General features: G+C 45.0%; 1 protein-coding gene across 6 annotated transcripts in view; it reads left to right on the top strand.

Annotated features, from left to right (window-relative positions):
• Positions 1–395: 395 nt before the first annotated feature.
• The window catches only part of ADGRL3 (adhesion G protein-coupled receptor L3), a 512,834-nt gene continuing 495,886 nt past the window's right edge, over positions 396–17,343 (top strand). For 5 of the 6 annotated variants that reach the window (XM_068681641.1, XM_068681639.1, XM_068681640.1 and 2 more), the window contains exons 1-2: positions 396–536; positions 2,849–2,988. The gene's annotated coding sequence lies outside the window, so the exon portion shown is untranslated. Of the gene's footprint in view, positions 537–2,848; positions 2,989–15,130; positions 16,210–17,343 lie in introns of those variants that run through there. The other variant, XM_068681637.1, reaches the window with a different exon arrangement.

Below are 17,343 nucleotides of genomic sequence, written 5' to 3'. Positions count from 1 at the left end.
TCCACGGAAGGAGCAACGGTAAATAACAGCACGTAATATGGAGATGTGCGATCAGGTAGCATAACGGAGTTTAGTGGCAGGCCCTGACTTAGTCGACATTCTCATGAATGTTCTCAAAGCAGGAGTAAACAGAAACATAATGAAATCTGGGGACAGCTGGTAAGAATTGTCCATGCTACTATCAAAGAAAGGGGAATAAATAATCCAAAAGAAACGAGGTGTGTGGATGCCAAATAAAATGACATTGCTTGCTAAATAAAATGAAGAAAAACTTTCCATGCATACTTATGAGGAGAACCACAGGTATGCCTCTAATTAATTTCCTGGCCAGGCACCAATTACCAGGTTCAGCTGGGAATAATCAGAGCAGCTCTATAACAGTTGATGGAGCCATCAGTAAGGAATGAAAGAGGACTGAGTTAGTGTCTGCTGTGCTATTTATATGTCAGAGCGCAGTGCTTCAGACACAACCTAGAGCAAGTCTTCTTACTGCTAAGGCAGCCCTTAATCCTAGATCTCTCAATTAAGCCTATGATGTGAGTACTTTCCAAAATCTGTGATATTACTCTTTTCAAAGGGTGGGGGTGAATAATACCGAAGATGTTTTTATAGATCTTTAAGCTTGAAATGAGGCACCTAAAGGTAGTAAACTAGCATATGACTTCCAGAATGTTACTTGTCCTGGCTGTCCTTCTGACTCCATACTGGAAAAAAATGTTGCTGCTGAGGCCTAGAAGTACTGTTTTGCTTGTTGTTCTTATTACAAGCCCTTCATGCTTTATTCAGACAACTTCAATGAGTATATATATTTTATTTTTCACTTAAACCCTGCCAGTGAAATCAGCCTCATCTACGAATTGTTCTGCATTATCAGTAAGCAACTACTTTCTAGTATTGCAAGCTTTGTGTGTTTAATTGTTCTTAAAAAATAGGGAAATGTATCTTGGTAGCAGAATAACTGTTTATGTGGCAATGCAATGGTCTCACATTTATTCTGAATAGAGAATTCTTTGTTGGTTTTGGTATTTTTGTTGTTTCGTGCCCTGAAGTTTGTCATAGTGGGGGAAGCGAGGACAGGGAGACACCTGCTGTGATTGTGGGAATGACAGATCAATTTAACTGGAAGGAAAAAAAAATGCTCTATGAAGGGACAGCACCTGGCTATGTCACTGGTTAAGAATAGAAAGTAGGTAAAGTAGGTGGTATGAGTTAATAATTGGTCTCAGTGTGGATGGAGCTTGCTGACAGAGCTCCTAAAAGCTGCGTGCTAAGAGTTATCCTATTCAACATACTTATAAAGGATATAAAGTGAAAACAAGGGTTGACTGAAAAATTACAAGTTGTATTCTAAGGTAGAGAGCCTAGGTTATAGAAGAGCAGGGACTGGAAAGACTTTCAGAGGAGAGTGACACAGGTGACAAAGCATGTGGGACAGTTTCTCCATGACAAACGAGCAAACAAGCTATGAATTCTTGCTCTGGGGAAGATTTGAATGAGAGGAGACTGCCCATGGCAGTCTGTAGGCTATAATGCTAGGATGAGGCAGGCACAAAGGAAACCCATGGAGGTAGTGGGATGCAGCTTCACTGAGGTTTTACTATGGGCTGCTCTATTGATGCCTCACATCTTTGTGGCTTCAAGGGAGAAAACGAGCTTATAGGGGAATGCAGAGAACATTGCTAAGCTTGAAGAAACCACACTTAAATGAGAAACTCCCTGAGAAGAAAGTGGGTGGGAAAGTATTTAGGAGAAAGTACCATGTGTGCTCATGCCACTCTTGCATTCCAGCTGTACCCTTACGAACACATCTAGGGAGGAACATGTGGTGTGTGCGTAAGCTGTTTTCATGCAGAACATGAACCATCTGCTGCTTTTAAAACTTCTGAAGCTGAGCAGCCTTCTCTCCCTGATCGGACCTCATCTTTAAAATGATGATCAAATTTTGGGACTTCTGTTCTTGCTTTTGCAGCCCTGAACATTGCTCTTGGGAAGTATTTTGGAGTGACAGTTTCAGCAACTGGAAGGAGAAACAAAAAAGACATGATAATCACTGTCAAAAAAAAAAAAGGACTGGAAAAAGACACTAAGAGACTAATTATGGTTGCAAAGGAATGGGCTTCTTGTACGAGTGACGATAAAATAAAAATAGAGGGAAGGAAGAACAGCATGGGAATTGCAGTCAGGTTTCAGAGACTATTAGCTGTTCGGCTAATAATCATACCAGTATGGCTAGAGATTATTAAATTGGTGCAGCCTCAAAAGCTGTCAGATTGTGCACCACGTATTCTTCAAGAGATACAGAATGCAAGGAGTTTTAAAACAAAAGGGAAGTAATTGGAGATGTGTTGCTATCTTGGTCCAAGTGAGAAAAGTTAACGTATAAAAATCCATTTGAGATTTTCTTTTTTCCTGTTAATGGGCATAAGGTATGCGTTAGCAGGTCCAGCACAGTGGCCTTCAAAAGTAAGGAGGGATATGGCAGCATCATGCATACTGCTTTTCTACTTCATGTGAATGTCAGACTGAAAATGGGGGAAATGACAAATATGTATGATCCCAAGGACATGGGAAGCATAAATGCTTCCAAGTAATTGCAAATTACTTGAAAGGAAAACTCGCAGAGTACTGCATATATTAGAAACACAAGCCATGGGTTCCCTCCCCCCCCACCCCCGCACACACACCCCCCAAAAAAAAGGTAATAGCATTCAAATTCATTAATAGCTGGACCCCCTGAAAATGTATATAGTAGAGGGGGAAAAATAATAAAAACAGTAACAGTGGTCTTTGGTTATAATTAATACAGCTACAGGAGCATGTACTAATGTTTAGTATTTATATACTATAGAATAGAAAAACCAGATGCTTCAAGATGAATATCGAGATGTGGCTGTCTGCAGCAGGAATGGATCCAACCTGATGAAGCAGGTGGCCTCTTCTTGCCTGGTATTCTTTGTACAGGAAGGTCATGCATGAGTGATAATACAGGTAAGCCTGAACAGCTAAAATGCACTCTTCTGTCTTGCCCACTTCACCCCCTCCAGCTTCTGCGTGCAGGATAAGTTCTGTAGCCTGAGGACACTTCACCGTCAACCCCTGTTTAACCCAGGGGCTGGGATATGCAGGACTGTTTTTCTGAAGCAACATTTAAAGGTCCCCACTGTCAGTATAATATTTTACTTTTTTCCTCCCTGAATTAAACAGTGGTTTTATCTCGTTTGGGAAAACTTTTCCCTTTGAATCAAGTGTAAAAGTAAATATGTTCTGCTTTAAAAGTATAAATGAGCCCCAGAGACTTGTAAGAGGGGGATGTTCAAGGTCAGAAGAAGGAAAGTCAGAAGAATGAGGTGTTTGGTCACTGAGCCAACATACAGCATATCCACATATATGTCAGTCATTGAGAGGTTATGAAGGAGTAGGCAACACCAGAGCTTTGAATCTTTCAAATCTGAGGACAGCCACTTCCACAATTTACTAACAGACTAGTTGGTGTTGTTTGTTTTAAAGTCAGCAGTAATAGAAGCAAAACTTAATTCATGAGCTTCATCTCTTTCAGTATAGCAGAGCAGAAGGGCAAAAAGCTAGTATGCAAGAGATAACAAGGAAAGCAGTGCAAGTAAAAGAAAACAAACTAAAACAACAGTCCAATGTAGTGCTGTCGTGTTCTTTGACTTGGGACGGAACATCGCAGAGACCAAGGGTTTTATCCTGCTTTAGGATCGCAAATCTGATTGCTCTGCCTGCTAGTGCTTATCTTCAACATGCAAGTAGGCACACAATACAAAAAAATTTTGGGGCTCTATTTAAAAACAGTTTGTCTATTGCAGAGCTTTAAAAAGCAACAGGCAAGTAAGGCATGCCCAACCTACATTTAAATCTAGGTTATCTCAGATGGATCACCACAAAGTGGATATTTTTCCATCAAATTTGATGGATTTGGGAATTTCTATTCCCAGATACAGGGTATCTATCCATCTCCATGAAATAATTGTGAACAGGCATGTGGCACCAGGTAAGAAATGCTGGAGAAACAAGCTGTGCAGATCTCTTGCTGCACAGATCTGCAAGTTGTGGCTGAACAGGACATACCAGGAGAAAAGGGTGCCCTGGATAAGAAAAACAGATGTATGATCTGTGCATGTTGGTGAATACACATCAGCTGAAGTGAGCTAAGGTCTGGGCCCAAAGGCACACTTCCTGGGGAAGAAATCTCATCTTTGTGGCTGTCCTCAGACTTCAGAATCAACACAGTGCTCTTGTGAGATAAGAACCTGCTGGTGACTGCTGAGGCTTTGTTTTGAGTACAGAACTGATGTCGTCTCCAGCCCATTTACAGCTCGGTGTTTGAGTGTTGAAATGGGAGTTTGCTCCTTCTGTTTGTTCCTCCATCTGGGTGTCCTCATAGACTGCAATTCCTCGTGTAATACTGAAGAGCACAAAATACGGATGAAAGTCAAAACTGACGTAGCAGTTTGTTTGGAAAATGAAATGTGAAACTTCTGTCACTGTTTACTGGGTTTTGGGGGGTTGACTGAAACCAGTGAAAGAGTGTGGTGATATGGGAGCCAGCCACTTGCTGGTCAGTTTACAGGGCCTGGTACTGGGATCCAGTCTCCAAAAGTACCACATCTGAAAAGCAGTTTGAATGAAATGCTTGGAATAATGTCCAAGCATCAAAACTGCCTACTTCTCTTCATTATATCAATGTTAGTATCTCTCAAGTCACTATTCTGCTTTGATCTTGTTTCACTGAGAAACTGTTATGTATACTAATCTATTTGTGGTACGTCCTATATATTAGGGTGTCTGGATTAATTTGGAAATCTTAAAAGGTGTATTTGAGTTATTGATTGTACAGCTCAGAAAATGAAGTGGGATGGGACAGATTTCAGTGTTATGAATAATAAACACTACTCAGGTGAAGTTACTGAATGATGAGTTCAAACTCAAGGAGATGCTACCATGACACATCCTATACATGCTAATATCAGGCTACCTACAGTCTTTCTGCGTGCTTATTTAATAACCATGAAGTAGTATGGATTAATGTGTAAGGGATTTAGGAGCACAAGTCCTGTTGGCTTGTGGTGAGATGTGTCTGAAATTTCTTGAAATCTGCTCCTGTTATCAGTCAAGCTCAGATTTCCATTTAGATACTGAAAGGTCCCTGAAAGCATGCACACCCTCCTCCCCCCCCCCCTTTTTTTTTTCCAATGTGCTGGTAGATAAAAACTTTATAGTCTGGCCTATTAGCCTTCATACAAGGTGTTAGACACATCTTGCTGGCTGTTCCTTCTCTTTCAGAATGTGTTTCAGCAAGTCTTTCTCAGCTCTAATGAGCACAAAACGAATTGGATTCTTCTATACCCATACTTATAAACATCTAGCTCTGAAGTTGCCCTATTTGTGCTATTAGAGTCAGTATCTTTGCAATGGCAAAGATGCTGGCACACGACATCTCTTACAGTCCTCTAGTGAGGGTCCACTGGGCCTTTATGTGTTGTTAATCTCTTCTGATTTGTTCTGTTCCTCAGTGTTTTGCTTTCCCTTTCATCACCTCACACTACACTATCTGAAGAGTAGATCTCCCACTTGTTGTGGATCATTTTCCTGTGACCCTATCAAAGTAAACATGAAAAGATTTATAAAAATACATGTGCAAAACAAAGATGTGCCAATCAGCTGTACAGAAGGGGGTGAAATCATATTTCAATGACAGCTGATACAGGTTAAAAGAAAAGTGAACTTATTAAAAAATTATTCCACTGATTTTTGATTTGGAACCCAGAAGGCAAAAAGATCACAAAGGAGACCAAAAAGATCAGTCACACACAGCAACTGATTTCTTAAAACCATGATTTTATGTATAATCACTTAGGCTTTGTTTTGACTCAGTCTTGTCTATTCTTTTGTTTGTTTGTATTTTTTTCCCCTCTTCATCAAATTGTATGCACCAAGTATCTGCCTAAGACTTCACTTTACGTATGTTTAACTGAAGGGGGCTTCTCTGCTCTTTGGTACAAACTAGTCTACCTGGTTTCATTATTTGAAATCTTCCAAAACTTCCCTTGCAATATTGATTTCTCTCTTTCTGTAACCTGATTCAGTCTTCTTAAAAATTAGGATCGCTTTACCCCTGCAGCGTAACCCCAAGTGAGAAAGTTAATTTCCTATTCAGTTTAGAGTTTCGCCTTTTAATACCATGCATACTAAATTCACATCACTGCGGTTAAAGTCCTCAGAGAGATCCCTTAAAACACTGACTTCTTAGCTATGATCATTTCCTACTTTTGTTACACAAATGGCTTTAAATCCTCTCACTGCGCTGTCAGAAGAGCAGCGTTTTTTCCCTTTGTATCTTCTCTTGATACTGCTCACCAGGAGCTAGGTGAGATAAGTGGTTACAGATGATACAAGCATTATAGGATCCATGGCTAAAAGTACTGCAAAAGCACCGTGCCCAGCAGTCCCTGAGGGGCAATACAATATTCCTGCCAGTAGCTCAAATTTCTCTCAAGGCCAGCGAGCAATGTGAACTGGAAACTTATTCTTCTGGACATCAGCATAATTCATCCTGCATGCTAATGCTGCGGTGGATGCCAGGAATGGATTTCCTCCTCTTCTTCATGGGAGATTTTGGTTTCTTGTAGCATGTAAAGGCTCCGTAGTCCTGGCTGATGGAGTCACGCTAAGGTGCAGCACACAGCATATGGCTTCAAATACCCTATAGATAAAGACTAACACATTGTTTTCCTATGGAATATGAGTGCCAAGTAGATATGTCATGGTGTACTGTTCACATACAGCATCCTATTTTCTCTAATGCCATAAAAGAATGAATGGACAAGCAGCCTGGAAATTACTGCCTGCCTCCCTCACAGGTCCTGAGAGTCATTCTGACTCTTCATCTTAATCCCAGCTGCTGCTTTTGCTGTTTATTGAATTTCTCCTGGTTTCCCTGAAGTTCTCCAACTTTTACCAGCAGCTGCAACCAATCAACCCCCCTGCCTCCAAATCTGCTGCCAGTCCTAGGGCAACCTCTCTGGCTGCGTGGCTTATTTTCCCTCTCCTATTTCTGCTTCCTGTTGTTTCAACAATAACTACATGGAGGTGCATTTAATTGCTCTTTCCATTTAGCCTGGATGAAGTGTACTCAGCACACCCATGTGCTTTACCATGGCTTCTAGATCAAAGTCCCTCTTTTACAACAGTTCTTTACATCTTCCAGACTAACTTTTCCACCCACAAAGAGAGGCTTTTACCTTCCTTTTCCAAAATGTGTATAGCACTTCAAAAATGCTGAGCCAGATCTGTGAATTCAGGAGTCAAACTTAATTTCAGAGATCAAATTAATGGAAAAACAAGACTAAACAAGTTTTCTAAGTACTGGTTCTAGTGACAACTTCTATTTTCTACCACATTATTTATGTACTGAAACAACATAGGTCATGCTTTCCAAACATCTAAAGTCTTACAGGAACATGGTATTGTTGAGCTTCAATTAAGCTAAATTATTAATGATTTTTGTGTCTAATTGCATTATTTCCTCAACTACGGACAGATTTGGGTCAGCAGCTCAGATAATTCTTATGCAGGGCTATTTTGTTAGCCATGTCCAAGCTACCAGTCACCACCAGTTCTCTGCAGTGTGTTTGCATGGCCTTCCCAGTTGTGATGGCTTTGTGAGCAAGATAGATCTTTGATATCAAGAATGGTAATCTGCTTCAACCAGATGTCATGCTTTTGGGGGCAGCACCCTACCCTGAGCATCTGTGCTAGAAATTTTTCTTATATCCCTACTACTTGAAGGGGAGCCTTCAAGAAGCACAGAAACAGCACCACTGCTTACAGAAAAAGGAGTACAGAAGGAGTACCTCTTTCACTGAGAGACTAGGAACCCATCTTCCACAGTGCAAGACTTTGGGATTACTGATATGGACCAAGAGGAAATGAATCAACTGCAAATTAGGGACTGGATGCTCCATGGCACTTTCTGTTCTTTGTTCTGTTCTGATGGTGCCAGGCTCTTACAAACCTGTTTTAACTGGCTGGTGTGCCAGTATTAAATAAATTATTGCTAAATAAAAAGGTATTGTTTGGTATTTTGATACTTTCAAGTACTGAAAGGTTGCAATGAGGTCTTCTCTGAACCTTCTCTTCTCTAGGCTGAACATCCCCAGCCCTCTCTGTCTTTCTTCATAGGAGAGATGCTTCAGCCCTCTGATCATCTTTGTAGCCCTCTTCTGGACTCTCTCCAACAGGTCCACATATTTCTTGTGCTGAGGGTACCAAACCTGGGCTCTGTACTCCAGGTGGGGCCTCAAAAGGGCAGAGCAGAGGGGGACAATCACCTTGCTCGACCTGCTGGCCACCCCTCTGGTGATGAAGTCCAGGATGCAGTTGATCTTTTGGGCTGCAAACGCGCACTGCTGGCTCATGTTGAGCCTTTTGTCCACCAGAACCCTCAAGTCCTTCTCTGCAGGGCTGCTGTCAATGAGTTCTTAACCCAGCCTGTACTCCTGTCCAGGATTGCCCCAACCCAGGTGCAGCACCCTGCACTTTCACTTGTTGAACCTCATTAGGTTCACATGGGCCCACTTCTCTAGTCTCTCTGGCTGTCTTCAAATGGCATCTTTTCCTTCTTTGCTATCAACCACTCAGCTTGGTGCCCTCTGCAACCATGCAGAGGGTGTACTCAGTCCCATTGTCTATGCCATTGATGAAGGTATTAAAAATCACCGGTCCTAAGACAGACCTCTGAGGGATACCACTCACCACTGGCCTCCACCTGGACATAGAGGCATTGACCGCTACTCTCTGGGTGTGACCTTCAAGCCAGTGGATGATCCACCCTTCAAATCCATATCTTTCTAATTTAGAGATTGGGATATCGTGTGGGACCTTGCCAAAGCTCTTAGAGAAACCCGAGTAGATGACACCAGTTAGTCTTCCCTTGTCAACTGATGCAGTTACTCCATCATAGAAGGCCACTAGATTGGTCAGGCATAATTTTCCCCTGGTGAAGCAAGGCTGCCTGTCTCCAATCACCTCCTTGTCCTGCACGTGCCTTAACATTGCTTCCAGGAGGATCTTTTCCATGATCTTCCTAGGCACAGAGATGAGGCTCACTGATCAGTAGTTCCCCAGGTCCTTCTTTCTGCCCTTTTTAAAAATGAGTGATGTTTCCATTTCCCAGTCACTAGGGACTTCACCTGAATGCCAGGACTTTTCAAATATGATGCAGAGAGGCTTGGCAACTACATCAGCCAATTCCTTCAGGACCCTGGGATGCATGTCATCAGGGCCTATAGGCTTGTAGCTGTTAATTTGCACCAGGAGGTCTCAAACTTGCTCTTCGCTTAGAATGTTCATAGGCCAAGAGAAATGATATTCAAATGAAGGTGAAGGTATGTGTCATGAAGAAGAGACTGAAAAAGAAGGAAAATTTGCGCCAATTATCCACAAACTAATGATTGCACATCCTCAGAGTTTCACTTATTATAGAAAGAAAAGTGAACGATAATGCAAGAGATGTACCACTGAAGTACTGAAAAAGTCTTACCTCTGACTTGTTTTTGATTCCTATGAAAGCAGAAATTCATGACTAAAATGGGAGATGTCTTTTAAAAACAGCTAAACTGAATCTGCAAAGACTAAAATGCTTTAATCAAATTATGTGGTATGCATGACATCTCTACATAGCAAGTAAAAAAGCGTTATTAGCATGAGTGTTTTGAACATTAAAAGCCCCTGTGCAGTAGCTTTTTTATTTTTCCTCTTGCGAAGAGGCTTTCATGTCTTCATATGAGACAGTAGAGTCAGCCTGGCCACCCAGGCTAGCCCCAAATGTCAAATTCCCATTGATTTATGTAGGGCTGGTATTGGGGTACCAGTATCCTGATGCCCAGGCAACTTGTGTGGCACTGTTTAGGAGTGCAGGACATCAGAAGAGGCCCACATCTGGTCCCCCATTTCTGGAAAAACAACTCCAGCAGGGAAAACACACCTCCTGAAGGAGGAGAGAGACAGAACTTGCTCTTTTCATTCACCTGGCAGAAAAGGGTTCATACCTTAATCCTGAAGCAAAGCTGTGTGCTGGGCTACCAGGCGTGTGCAGGGAGAAGCAGATTGGGGTGGGAACCATTTGCTCTTGACTGAGTTGGAAGCAAAGGGCTTTGGCATGCTCTGCACACCCAGCACAGCTGCTGGCATGAAGTCTGTGGGAGGAAGGTGATGCAGGTAGCAAATGAAAATCTTGCTCAAGGGGCAAGATGAGGTTTGCAGGATCTGTTAGGAAGCCCATTTCATTTATTTGTATTTTGTTTATTTGCCATACGTATATATATACATTTTTACAGTTGTTGTATTTTTGTTATAACAAACTTCACGTTGGAAAAATAACTGAAAAGCAATCCACATAACACTTGATCATGAGGTAAAGAAAGCATTGGGAAACATACCTAGTAAAGGAGAACTGGCTTAGAAAATAAAAAGCCTGAGTGTGTACCCATGAACTTTTGCAGATGACGTGCATCTCTGAGAGTAAGGTAATCCATTACAGAACATAATGGCTCAGTGACAGTTGTTTATGGAAGTTCATGAAAATCTGAGAGAAAGACAGAAAATAAATGGGACACAGATATTCAGAAAGAAAGAATGAAAGAAGGACGGAAAGAAAGGAAGGAAGGAAGGAAGGACGAAGGAAAGGAAGAAAGAAGAAGAAATGAAGGAAGGGAAAAGAAAAAGTCAGTCACAGGCAATTACAATCCATTGAACCTAATTTTAATCCACAGTAAAATAATGAAGTGGTTATTAAAGCTCTGCATCTACCTGGGGGATAATGAAATAGGCAGCCTGCAGTGATGGGATGGGGCAGCTCAGGCACTTTTTCACTCCTTTCACTGCTTTCTTCAGAAGAATGGCAAAATTGGTGGCTGAGGGGAACCTGCCACACTGACAGCACTAGGTTATGAGCAAAGCACGCTTCAGCCTGTTTTATGAAATGAGATCTGGCTCTTGCAGTTAATTCAAATTGCTTTGGGTATGAGCACTGTCACCAGGATTGGGAGCAGACTGGGGGAACAGGCTTTTATTCACTTGTTGGCATTGTCACGTGAAGACTGTTTCTGGTGAGGCAATGAGATGACAAATGCTATATTTTGTGTCTTTATTCATGATTTTTTGTAGGGAAGGGCGAAAGGATCAGTTATTATATTTGCCAAAAATACCACAGGAGTACTTTACAAACACTCCTGAAGAAGAAAATGGATTGGAAACCCAAAACATTGGGTGAGCACATTCACATAATGCATCTGGAGAGCATTAATTTGAAATTGTGATATTTTTTCTCCATGTGAGAAAGAGTTCTGGAAACCTCTAAGGATGCAATTTGGATCTGGCACAGGTTTTCCGGTGCAAAACACCAAAATGAATTTGAAGACCTAAGGTCTGTCTGTCTGTGTGAGGAAAAAACTGAGTATGCTAGGGTGATAACGGAGTAGATTACAGAGTCTTACAAAATGATAGAGCAGCAAAACAAATCAATGCAGTTTGGGGTTGCCAGTGCAGGTAGGTCATATCCTTCAACAGCAAAAGCCAACTCTTCTTCGCGTATGGAATATGGCATTATATTGCACTACCTCGTTATCTGTTTTTACAAAACACAAACTTGAGGGTATTCAGATTCAGAGAAGAAAAGATGTCAATGCTTGGAAGACTGATACACAAGAGGAAGTTAGGTAGCTTTAATATATACCTTATCTAATCAATAATTAAGCAAAGGAAGGGTAATGGTTTAAAAATATGTAAGAGAGGGATAAGTATTTCAGATGATGCATGGTCCCAGTTCAGCACAGTACTTAAACACATGGACATATCCATCAGTTCTGCAAAACACTGACATACGTGATTTCAACGGAGCTTAAGCACATACCTAAATTTAAGCATGCACTGAAGTACTTTGATTAATTGGGGCCATAACCACAAGTAATAGGATGAAATTAAGAAACGGAAAATGTAGACTGAACAGCAGGAAAATCTTCCAAATGGTGAGATATATGAGACGAGGGAGTAATCACTCAAGGGAATTGGTAGAAACCTCATCCCTGGACACCTTTCAATTTTCACTGGACAAAGTAGCAAGAAAATATCCTTAAAGGAAAAATCTTGCAGTTGCCTGTACTGGAGACTACAATGGCATGACCCAACAAGACTTTTGTGTCTCATTTTTTTTTTTTTCCTGGCTTGATTGCAATATTAAGCCCAAATCACACTTTTAATGTGCAACCATGGGCTGGTGACTTTCTGAAGCTCTTCCTTGACTTGCCCTGAAATTCTTTGTTTTGTTTTTGTTTCATCTTCATAATATGTAACACTACAAGAGGAAAAAAGAAAAAGACTATAATCTTAGTTGTAATTTGTCTTTTTCACTTGCTGACTAAGCACTGATTTAATTCTCACCTCTCCATTAAAACAGAGCTTAAAAATACATAGCAAAACTCATTTCAACTTGTATAGCTTCGTTCCATTCCCAGAGCAGATGTGGTGAATATCATCAGAGAGGTAATCATATTTTGGAGAATCTCATATCTCTGAGTACCCCAACAGAGGTAGCAATACAAATTTTGAGGGGATGAGTGTTTTTTCCTTTTTTTTTTTTTTAATTTATTATTATTATTTATTTTTATTTCTATTTATTTATTTATTTTCCATGTGGCCCCTGGAAGAAGGCCTGAGAATGGAGCAGTAGATTCCCTAAGGCTGAAGTGAGGGCTTTTCCTACCAGAGAGAATAATTTTGCTGAGCCAAATGCAGAGCTTGAAACACAATGGGCCTTTTAATTGTTTTAAAACCTACTTTTACGTAAAGTAATCATTTGCAGAAGGCTGCACACTGTTTGCTTGGACTTTTGGGGTTATTCTTCAGCCTTGTGGGAGAGGCCAGGTGTTCTTTAATATGACTTCACACAGGTCTACTGGAAGTGGAAGCTCTTGAGACAGATCTATTGTAACTTTAGATATTTTTTTTACCTGAATTTCAACATGGTGGACATTATTTTCTTTATTTTTGCAGCGTCGGTGAGATGTGCCCTGATTTTATTATTGAGAAAAGAGTGTTCATGTGTATCAGTCCTAATTTTCCACAGCACATCAATAGTTCCATAATATCACTTTTTAACATAAAACCAGCAATGCAGATTGGAACGTGTGTAGGCATTCTTCTGACTCATGGTCTGAGCTAGCAAATGAGATGAAGTAATTCCTCTCTCCCACTGAAAAGGACAGTTTTGCAAGGTTGCACAGCCTCTGCCATTGGACAGCCTTAAGATTTTGTTAAAGAAACATGTGGCTGGGATAACAAATGTGGTGGGCCTTGCACTGGGCCAGTTGCATGGACTAGGTGGCCTCTTTTGGGCCTCTCCAGCTCTCCGGGCTATAATTTTTCTACATTCAAGAGCCAGCAATACAATGTCTAAACAGACAGTTGTGGTCACTGCTAAGAAGTACGGTGTGTTGCTTGTGTCAGCACTTAGGCACCGGCCCATGTGGTGGCTGTGCACGCTTGCGTAGTTCAACATGGCCACCAGCGTAGCCATCCAGTGTCATGTGAGACTGTGTTTTATTTGGTTTGTGTCTTTCTCTCCAAAACTAAAGGTGAACGGACAATGAGGGCAGGGAGGAAAACATTTATTATGTTTCAACTGAGCACCTTTATTTCCAGAGGCCCGTTGTTAGCACTGAAGAAAACTATTCATTCGGTAGAGCAAAACAGAGTTCGCATCCCTTGCCCAGATTGTCTGTGGCTCTCCAGAGAGTGTGGGATTCACATTTGAGGAGGGGAGCAGGGGATTGGGGGCCTATCTTGTTTAATATCTTTATTGATGAACTAGATGAGGGGATTGAGTGCGCCCTTAGTAAGTTTGAAGACGACACCAAGGTGGGAGGTATAGTTGATGTGCCAGAGCATAGCAAGGCACCTCAGAGGAATCTGGACAGGCTGGACTGCTGGGCTGAGGCAAATGGGATGAGGTTCAACAAGGCCAAGGGCCGAGTCCTGCACTTTGGCCACAACAACCCCATGCAGTGTTACAGGCTTGGGGCAGAGTGGCTGGAAAGCTGTGCAGAGGAGAAGGATCTGGGGGTGCTGATTGATGCTCACCTGAACACGAGCCAGCAGTGTGCCCAGGTGGCCAAGAAGGCCAGCGGCATCCTGGCTTGTGTCAGGAATGGTGCAGCCAGCAGGAGCAGGGAGGTGATCGTCCCCCTGTGCTCTGCTCTGCTGAGGCCGCACCTCGAGCACTGTGTTCAGCTTTGGGCCCCTCACTACCAGAAGGACATCGAGGCCCTGGAGCGTGTCCAGAGCAGGGCTACGAAGCTGGTGAAGGGCCTGGAGCACAAGGCCTGTGAAGAGCGGCTGAGGGAGCTGGGGGTGTTTGGTCTGGAGAAGAGGAGGCTCAGGGGAGACCTCATTGCTCTCTGCAGCTACCTGAAAGGAAGCTGTGGGGAGCTGGGGTAGTTACCTCTTCTCACAGGTAACTACTGATAGGACTTGAGGGAATGGCCTCAAGTTGAGCCTGAGGAGATTTAGATTAGATACCAGGCAGAACTTTTATCTCTCGGAGCAGTCAGGCGCTGGAGCAGCCTGCCCAGGGAGGTGGTGCAGTCACCGTCCCTCGCAGTGTTCAAGGAGCGCCTGGATGAGGTGCTACGAGATGCGATTTGGTAGCTCAGTATTTCGTATTGGTGATAGGAGGGCGGTTGGACTAGCTGATCCTGTAGATCCTTTCCAACCCCGTGTTTCCACGATTTTCCACCTGCTGGGGAGCTCTCCCTGGGTAGGGCATTAAGAGTGCTGGTACCCAGGCAGCTGCTGGCAGCGAGACCGCAGCGTAGCCCCCCGGGCGGTGCAGAATCCACCCCGGAGCAGCCTGATCCCGACACCCTGCCTTTCATTGGCTCTTTCGGGCGGGGATCAGCGGGCTGGGCAGCCAATGGGCAGGCGGGGAATCCAGCGGGCGCTGTCTCCCTGCGGGGCGGGGGTCGCGGTGGCCGGGCTGGGCGCACTGCGGGCCGGCTGCTAGGTGGAGCCCGCGTCCACGCAACCCAGATCCGGGCCCTCGCCGCTCCCCCGCCCCTCGGCTCGCCGCCCGCCCGGCTCCGTGCGGCCGCCGCCGGGCAGGGCAGCAGCGCCGCGCCGCCTCCCGGGCCCCGCTGCTGCGGGGGCTGCGGTTCCCGGCTTCTTTCCCCCCCCGCCCCATTTCCCTTTCCCCATAGCCGTGTGCGAGTGTGCACCGTGCCGCCCGCGGCCATGGGCCCCCCCCGCGCCCGCTAGGCACGCCCGCCGAGCTGAGCAGCTCCGGGGCTGGCGGTGTCCGCAGCAGCAGCAGGAGGAGGAGGAGGAAGAGGAGGAGGAGGAAGGCTTCGGGGTGCCCGGGGGGGCTGAGGGCCAGCCGCCCCCCTCTGCACGGCCGCCTTTGTGTCGTCCCCGAGCCCCGGCGGAGCGAGAGGCCGGGGGCAGGGTAGCGGATGCGAAGAGCGGCTGGTGCTGGAGGAGAGGAAGAGAAAAAGGGGGATGGTGGAAGATTTCTTGCCTTTTTTTTTTTTTTTTTTTTTTTTTTCTCGGTGGTCTCTCTCTCTCTCTCCGGCAGCGGCTGTGTGCTTCCCCAGCAGCGAGCAGCAGCAGCAAGCAGCAGCAGCAGCACAGGCAATGACTGTGCCGCATCCCAAGCGCCTGGCCGCGGGTGCCGGCTCCGGGGCCGTGGCGTTGCCCTGAAGTTGCCCACCTGGAGGAGGTAAAAGCCGGGGCTGAGGTCCCAAAAGGGGGTCGGCGACGACGGCGGAGAGGAGGCAGCGATCGCCTCCCCCATCCCCACACACCCTCCGTCCTCCGGGGGGGAGCCGGCGTCGCAGAAGAACGAGGCTGTAAAGGAGAGACTTTTTCTTCTTCGTTTTCATTTTTATTTTTTTCCTTTTTATTTTTTTTTACCATTTTTCCTTTCTCGGGCGACAGTCCTTGCTTCTCGTGTTCCCAGCCTCCTATCTTTGGGGGGGGGGATTCGGTACTGTGGCCAGGTCTGCTTCCTGCCTCCCCCCCCCTCCCCCCTGTTTTTTTTTTTTTTTTTTAATGGATGGATTGTGGCAGCAGCTCCCTGCTGCAGGTTGTTGAGGAGCCGATGGGGACTTGCATCTCAGGAGCCGGAGGTGACTAAAGGTAACTAACCACCCCTACGGATCGATGCTCAGCAGCCCTCGCCTGGCCGTGAATCACCCCCGAGCCCAGCCCTGCCAACCCGCCTGGCTGCGCTGGGCTGAAGGGTGCCGGCTGCCCTGGGCAGGAGCTTGGATCAAATGGTTTCATAATAAGGATAGTTTGCCTCCAGGAGAGGTGCCGGGGGGCTGCGTCCTCCAGGTAACGAGGGAAACATCTCTGGGTCTGCATGCTGGAGGGCACAGCGGGGACCGGGGTGTGCTGCTAGCTGCGAAATGCCTCCTGGCTCCTCTTGGTTCCTCTTGGATCCTCTTGGTTCCTCTTGGATCCTCTTGGCTCCAGCCAGGTTTGGAAGGGCTGGCTGTGGACAGCGAGGGTGGCGGGTAGGCAGAAGAGCCCCGATGGGTTTTGTTCCTGCTCTCCCTTCCCTTTGGCTACGAAAGGCACCACCGCGTTGGACTGGGGCTGCCGTTATCCGGAGAAATTCCCGAGTTTTCCCGGCTGCTTGGTTGCTCGCCCCTTCGTGGATGTGTGTTTCTGTTTAATGGGTGAAGGGTGCCTCCAGAAGCACCCGCTTTCCTGGATGGCAGGAGGCGGTGGGTGGACGGGGGCCATGGACAGGGATGTTGCTGAATTTGGGGTGCATCGGGGGCTGTGTGTGCATGGACATGGGGTAGGGCAGAGGTCTGCATCCAGCCCAGCTTCCCTGGGTTACAGGTAGGCGCGAGCCTCTGTTTGCCTTACAGCCAGAGAGGGAAACGTAGGCTTCAGGTAGAGAGATGCCTTGCTAGGAATCTTAACATGAGTGCTTCTCACCTCCTGCCTGTAAGATTGTGTTTGCTGGCTGTAACAGTAGGGCTGGCATTCAGCAGAGACATTTTTTGAGTAAGCAGGATCAGTATGTATGGGTGGAGGATGAGAATTGCTTTCCCCCCCCCCCCCCTTATTTGTTTGAGTTATTTGCTTGCTTAATTATTTATTTGCTTTTCCCTCGCAATCATCTTTTGACTGTTTAACTTGGAAATATGCTTGTAAGCCTGACGATTGCTCCCTGCCATGAGCTGGAGAGCAGTCCTTTCCTGTCGCCCAGTTTAAGGAGCCTCGCTCAAGCTGCTGCCTTCACGGCTAATGAAAATT

Source organism: Anas acuta, chromosome 4 (assembly GCF_963932015.1).
Source record: "Anas acuta chromosome 4, bAnaAcu1.1, whole genome shotgun sequence".
Classification (NCBI taxonomy): domain Eukaryota; kingdom Metazoa; phylum Chordata; class Aves; order Anseriformes; family Anatidae; genus Anas; species Anas acuta.
The sequence above is the reverse complement of the archived record's forward strand: the minus strand, read 5'-3'. Positions and strand labels throughout refer to the sequence as shown.